This window comes from Brachycentrus maculatus, unplaced genomic scaffold (genome assembly GCF_059751285.1).
Source record: "Brachycentrus maculatus isolate JH-2025_06_01 unplaced genomic scaffold, ASM5975128v1 h1tg002102l, whole genome shotgun sequence".
Lineage (NCBI taxonomy): Eukaryota > Metazoa > Arthropoda > Insecta > Trichoptera > Brachycentridae > Brachycentrus > Brachycentrus maculatus.
The window spans coordinates 1-7,758 of NW_028282631.1; the positions used below are offsets into that span (position 1 = coordinate 1).

A 7,758-nucleotide genomic window follows, 5' to 3' on the forward strand; every position below is an offset into this window, starting at 1 on the left:
TCAACGAAGTAAATACTTTTAACTAAAAAATTATACAAAAATTGGGTATCTAATAAATAATAAAAAATTACTCCAAGGAGCATTTCCGAAATATCTCAAAATAATTATCCACAACTACCAAACTAAACATAAAATCAGATATATAAAAATCATAAAGTAAAATAGAGAACATCAATGAAGTTATCTTTGGGAATGCAAACAAAAACGAATATTAATTGTCCAAAGAAAATCATTCCTCATAATTAAAAGTTAGGGACTCTGATAAACAACTCATTACTTCGAAACAACTACCAATAACACAAATTAATTAATTAGGGAATCAATTTAATTAGAACAAATAAAGGAAGTCTAAGTTTATGAGTGATTTTAAAGATAACGCATAAATAAAGCGGATTACGCAATTAGCGCAATACTTAGACTTTAAAGGAAATAAGGAAACTTATGTTGTGCTGAAAAATTATTCGCCTTAACATAATAATGTAAGATTGTATTATTAACCTATAGAAAAGCTTACTAAAATTAAGATCAGGGGAAAGGATTACTGTTATTGATAAAACTGAAGCTAATCGATGGGTTGGCCTCAAAGATGGAATTATTGGATATTTTTCAACTGATTTACTGTTCTGATTTTATGTCTAATCTATAAAAATGATAAGATAAATAAATTATCGCCTTCTGATTATGTTATTATGTTGGTAGTTTCTTTGTTGTTTATGAGTTATTAGTTATTATTAGCTTTTATTAGTTATCATTAGTTTCTTATTTTATTGATCAAAACAATAAACATATCATATGCACTCAGGATACGAACAAAACATAGTCCTACATTCAGAAGATGACTTCCAACTACTTCTGCAACATGATGCCAACAAACGCCTGTATAAGCTCATCTTGTCGATCAAAATAGAATCACTATTGGAAATTAAAAGATTTACTCGTAACTTCTTCAGCGAAGATCCGATCTTCAAGGTTTTTGGGGACCCTGAGCAGTTTTTTAACTATATTAAGGAAGGAAGATTTTTTGGAGTGGACACTGAGAAAGCGACAATTGTGTTCTGGAAAAAATACTTTGAAGGCAAAATTTTGACTATTTAAAATTTTGAGTAATCGCCCATGGATATTTTTCCTATGATCTCAGAACTTATGAGACTTAGAAACATCATACAGAAAAGGAATCCGAGGACTCCTACAATAATAAATGACAACAGCATATGTGAAATGAACCATCTCCGTGAAAAGATGGCCTCTTCAGAAATTAAGTATAAATTATTGCAGTAACAGTTCGAACAATTGGCCTCCAAAAAAAACGAAATACAGGATAAATAAATTTAAAAGCAGAAAAATATGGAAATACAAATACAAATGCGAAGACTCAAAATGCAACAATAGCAATAAATTAAAAGAGAACAACAAAAAACACTCGACAAAGATAAAATAATATAAAGAATACAGAATTAAAAAATTGCGATACAAAAATAGTATTAAGAGTTTAAAATCAAGAACGAGGGACTCAAAAAAGAAACGGCAAAAGAAAGAAGATAGAAGAAAAAAATCGAACAGAAGTCATAAAAGTAACAGAATGAGAAAATAGAAGAAGAAAGAGAATGTGGAAGGAAGCAAAAGAAAGTGGAATGGATAGGAAGATAATTGGTTGATCCAAAATCGTTTGACATTAACAACTTCAAAATTGAAAGAAATGGCAACATTATCTAAAAGATAGGCGATTGCTATGGTTATTTATTCGGCAGAATACCCATTTATATGAAGCAAATAAACCAATGGAAGACCATCAATACAAAAAGTGGCAGAATTCAATTCGGTATCACTCACAGCATTTATGTCGGTGATTCATCATCGCCTTGGGGAAGAAAGGAGTGTATAGTTTACAGTATGTGACTATTCGAATGCGTGCATTGATTATAGTAATAAAAATCACTAATATGTATCTATCAAATGCGTTGTGTATGTTTATGACTTTTATATTAACAATTTATGAATGATATATGCAGCAGTTAATTCATCAGCCGTTGACTAAATATATATTCGAATGCATTTACACATATTCATCATCGATACCGTTACTACGGATGGGGCGAAATCGGATAGAGTGGTAAGATATTGAAAGAAGGTCTCCCTCAGATAACAAATGGAGACACAGTACAGATCAGTGTGGATGTGCTCAACAAACAGATGGACATTCTGATCAACGGGAAGAAGATGATAACCCACAAAAGTAATCAGATTGGAGACCCTGCAATTATCTGGGTGCCTTTCTTCGGGATGATCCACAAAGGGGATAAAGTCGAATGGGAGTGATCTGCATCCAATAACCATATTATTACAATATTATGGGCCAATCAATTTAGCCATTGCACATATAAGCATTCATATTGGCATTGATTCTCGAATTCCTGCTAATTTCTAAAAGATGGTTTATTTGAAGTTAGGCCTGCGCTTGATAGCTCAAAAATCAAATGAGATCTTCTTCGGTACTTTTGTTGTATGATGATCGAGTTTATGATATGGTCAATTGTATATTGCTGCTGTCAATGCTGATTTCATAGTCATTATGATTATCATCTGAGTTAGTGAAATAACCAGCTTTTGGGTGGAGTCAGTAGTAACAGTTTCGTTTTAGTTTATGTGCAGACATATCCCCATGAAAGACGGGTTTGATTATATATATATATGTGCAGACACAGATTTCTTTTACAACCATATGCATTATTCAAACAGATCTGAAACTTTCACACTATGTTATGATTGGCAATGCAGTTAGGCAGTTAACACTGCGAGACAAAAAACAAGAGATATAGATAAACTAAAGGCTATTCCGATATAATACGAGCAAAGATGCTCTGCTTGATATATATTTCATTTTTTAATATTTATAATCATTCTAATATTCTGAGTGTTATCAGTCTCCTTTTATATATGTGTTCGATCTTCAAACTCATACAGTTGGATGGTTGTCAATTAAGGCTGATGGCTCCATCAATATACTCTAATGCATGGATCGACAAAGCAATTAGCACGCAAAATTAGATCTGTCTTAAACTACAAACTATAACTCAAAGAATTCTCAATATAAATACTCACACCAAACGGTAACAAAGAATTTAATCTGTCATATATGTCATCGAATTATTGATTATCAAATTAATAGGCATTGTTCAGCAATTATGTACATCCAATCAAGGCGCGGTGGCCACATAGAACAATAAGGAGATCTCTGTTCAGCCTGAAAAAGTCCAGGATTCAAAGACAATGAAAGGCTATCAATGATAAGCACCTCAATGCCAAAAGTATTCATATTACCTACAGTATAAATATGTTGTTCATCTGTGCTGCTCTAAGTATCAGAGGGATAATTCCACAGTTATTTATGTTTGGTTACTATGGTTGCAACAAATAATACTGTCATTAGCATGAACGAGCACATAGGCTACACAGAGATTTTTAGCTATCAAATAGATTGAAGGATCTCTTTCAGAACAAAGATCTCAGCACTTTATCCTTTTGCTTTCACTAATACAGAGCCAGATTCAGCGAACACTTTCTCAGAACATAGACTCTTTGCCCATTTGATCGTCATTCTTATTCTATACTTCATAATGATAGTCTATCAAAAATAATTAAAACCCACATAATTTTATCCCCAACCCAACCCCAACCCCAAACCCCAACCCCAACCCCAACCCCAACCCCAACCCCAACCCCAACTCCATGTGACTCAAATACATTGGTGATGAGTATCTGCTATATTTCGATGTGATTTGTTTCATAGGAAACACATTATATCGAAGACTCTTAGCTTTTATAGACATAGCAGACATCGCAGACATCGCACTAATATATTTATTAACATTATTTATAATGAATAATAAATAAGCATCATAACCTTATAATAACTGATAACTTCTCTCTAAAATAAACTATATCAATGCCAACAATAGTACCAACGAGAATCCATCTAACTAAAAAAGCAATTCAAATCACAGCAATCCTCACAGTTTGACAGCAGCAGTAGATAGGGAGTTGAGCAGCAGAGCATAAGTCAGTATGAGTTGATACTATAAATGAACAATACAAGATTGATGAATGAATGAACAGAAAATATAGCAGCTGCGTCGATAACTCAGCGTCGATAACTCAGGCATAATATGACATTGCTCGAGAATCAGAGTATGCCAATGTATATCGGTCTCCATATTATATATAAAGGCATCATTAAATATCGGTCTCCATATTCTATAATTATAAATTGGCGATGCTATGCTATTATTTCATAAAACTTTTTATATTGTATCATGAAAGAAATCGAGGAAATGAATATAAAGACACTATAAGGCTGCATGTATGCAGGACATATGATTCTCAAGTCTGTGGGAAAGCAGGCAATCTTCCTGATGGGACAGACTCGCGTTGGCAAATCTACTCTCTTCAATTACTTAGTTGGCAAGCAGTTAGTGGGCAAAAAAATAACTAAGATAGCCACTGTGTACTAAACCTTCATTGAAGGTGTGGGTGTGGAAGTTGGCCATACTTATAACTCGGTGACACTTCTGCCGAACATTGATCATAAAATCAAATATGGGGGTAGTGTAAAAGATGAGGATCTTCTCGATATGGCTGGCTTTCATGATAAGGCTCGGTCGTATGTTGGAGTCTTCACTGTTTCCTTTATGCTTAAAGCGTCGTTTCAGTATATCGATTAGGCGAAGATCATCCTGGCAATTGACCATGCGAGCTTGGCCTTGGAAGATATCGATGGCTTGAGTAAGCCATTCTTAAACTTGATCGATATCTTGAAGATAGATACCCTTATGAGTGAGCCTGGGATAATGAACAAATTCTTTGAATCGGTGGCGATCGTGGTCACGAAAGCCGAAAAGGATATCGACTATTATGATTATAAACTAGAAATCATCATCGATAGCCTCAAGAAAAACTAGAACAAAACAAACAGATAGATAGTAATGTTAGCTTTCATCGAGTCAATTAGAAAGAATATGCGTCTCGAGCTCTTCGAAATTGCGAAAAAGAATGAAAGTCCATAAAATTGCCAAATTCTATCGAATCTTTGCAGCGACAGGCAATGGAATTATTATAACTATCGGACCTAATTCAATGAGAATTTAATATTCGAACTCCCCTTTAAGAGACAATTCGAATAGTTGCCATAGGGGGATAAAAAGGCTTACGAGGCTGCCGAAGATGTAAAGAACAAGTTGATTGCGAGATCCTGCGAGATCCTAAGAAGTTTTATTGCGCTTGCCATTCAGAATTGGAACAACTACAATAATCCGGGTCTATACTCTCATATCTTTCAATAAATTCAGGAGGTTATTAGGAATCATCCATATGGCAATTTCTAAACTTTGCTAGAATATTTAAATCTCAAACCTGAAATCGAAGAGAAAAAGCAACCGGCATTCGGGCTCTCACTGCTCGGGCAGATCAAAAAGATTAACTAATCGGTCAATGCTATTGCTGTGGAATATAGTTAGCAGTCAGATGCCAATGTCAAGCTGTGCCTTGTCGAACCCTTAGTGAAATAAATGTGCAACCACTTTCGACAAACTTTCTGCTAAAATAGAAAATAATAATAAATTTTCCTTGAATTCATATTCGTAAATGTTCGGGCACTCAAATAATGTGCATTGATAAACTAAATCGATAGCCAGAAAGGAGCCTCTGTCATATTTACAATAGGCGATGGCTGCAAAAAGATATTACCATACACATTCGAAGACATCCAAGGAAAGTTTTTTATAGAATTCAGCCCCAAACCGGAGCACCTCGCAGAATTCGAGGTTCATCTCAGCGAATTCATTACTAATGGTGAAATGCAGAAGCTATCAAAAGACGCAGGAGAAAATGTATTGAACAAAATCCAAATAAAGCTAATCTCCGTAAAAATAAAGAAAGGATAAACATTATATAATTAAAAAAAGTACCTCTAAGCAGCCAAAGAATTCCTAGCCACGAATACCGCCTTAAGCGTATACCAAACTGCACTGCATAATGCCCAGGTACCCATCGATGCCAAGAATAAAAGATTCATTGAGTTTAAATTGAAGTAAATCTACCAATGGATTGGCAAGACTCTCGAACAACTAGGAATGTATAACAAGGCACAAGATATCTACCGACACTTATATGCGGTCGATCTGCAGAACTAGTGCTACCAACGGGCAATTGCTACATCGCATAAAATGGAAGATAAGTATAATTTGATGCTGCAGTACGGTCAGTTCAGTGCAGACCATGGCCGATACGAGCAAGCCATCTGCATTTATCAGAAGATGATTGATCTGTTCATTTACTGGCCTCTGAAACTTGAGACAGTTAACGACCATATTATCAGCTGTTTCGCTCGAAAGTAAAGTCCATGCGCTAAGAGTTACATTGCTGCACTCACGCAAAGGAAATCAATATAAAACGAGGAGGGGCTGATTCACACCATTAAAGACGAAATCGATTCGTATGTGCCTATTGAGAATCCACCGATTCAGTAGGATAAAGATGGGCTATTCGACAAAGAGGAGGAGGAGGAGGAGCGATCGAAAATAACGGAGAAATTCAGGGCCGCAATCAACGAATTTCCATTGAAACTGACTCAAAAGGAATTTTCGCCTCTCTGCACAATCCTCGGAGAATGCGAAAGGCTGCAACTGCAAAAGATACAAATGAAGACAACCAAAATTGATTTCAGTGATTCTAAAGTGGATACAAACAAAATCAAACTACTGACGAATCACTGTACTATGCCGAATCTGACCGAACTTTACTTACGTAATTATCTTTTATATTTAGAGAACAATCAAATAAGCAATGAAGGATGTCAGTATCTGAGCAAAGCAGATTGGAAGAATCTGACCACTCTTTCATTATGTAATTATCTTTTATATTTAGGGAACAATCAAATAAGCAATGAAGGATGTCAGTATCTGAGCAAAGCAGATTGGAAGAATCTGACCACTCTTTCATTATGTAATTATCTTTTATATTTAGGGAACAATCAAATAAGCAATGAAGGATGTCAGTATCTGAGCAAAGCAGATTGGAAGAATCTGACCACTCTTTCATTATGTAATTATCTTTTATATTTAGGGAACAATCAAATAAGCAATGAAGGATGTCAGTATCTGAGCAAAGCAGATTGGAAGAATCTGACCACTCTTTCATTATGTAATTATCTTTTATATTTAGCGAACAATCAAATAAGCAATGAAGGATGTCAGTATCTGAGCAAAGCAGATTGGAAGAATCTGACCACTCTTTCATTATGTAATTATCTTTTATATTTAGCGAACAATCAAATAAGCAATGAAGGATGTCAGTATCTGAGCAAAGCAGATTGGAAGAATCTGACCGAACTTTGGTTATGTAATTATCTTTTATATTTAGGGAACAATCAAATCAAAGACCCCAAAAGTGCGAAACAGATGCTTCAGTTATCATTTCCCAAAGTTTCCATCGGCATCGATCCTCAAAACGTATGATAATTCATTGACAAAATATCCGATATGCAATGTATGTATGCTGATGAAATATGTTAACGCGTTATATAATAAATCAATTAATTGCTCAGTTGAAAACTCATCGATAATTTGATAATCTGAATCGGCAGATTACAGACTCTGTCCGTTGAGTTCAAACTCTAATTACATAGCGAACATTGGTTGGAATGCTAAACAAATACTAATCTTTAATAATCATTCGGATCGGAATTTGTTCAAAGCAATCCAACTG

At 34.8% G+C, this 7,758-nt stretch overlaps 1 long non-coding RNA gene across 1 annotated transcript; it reads left to right on the forward strand.

Annotated features, from left to right (window-relative positions):
* Positions 1-6,842: 6,842 nt before the first annotated feature.
* On the forward strand, positions 6,843-7,334 carry LOC148298402 (uncharacterized). The gene is made up of 3 exons (XR_015839196.1): positions 6,843-6,897; positions 7,117-7,194; positions 7,315-7,334. It is a non-coding gene; the product is annotated as an uncharacterized LOC148298402 (long non-coding RNA).
* Positions 7,335-7,758: the final 424 nt, after the last annotated feature.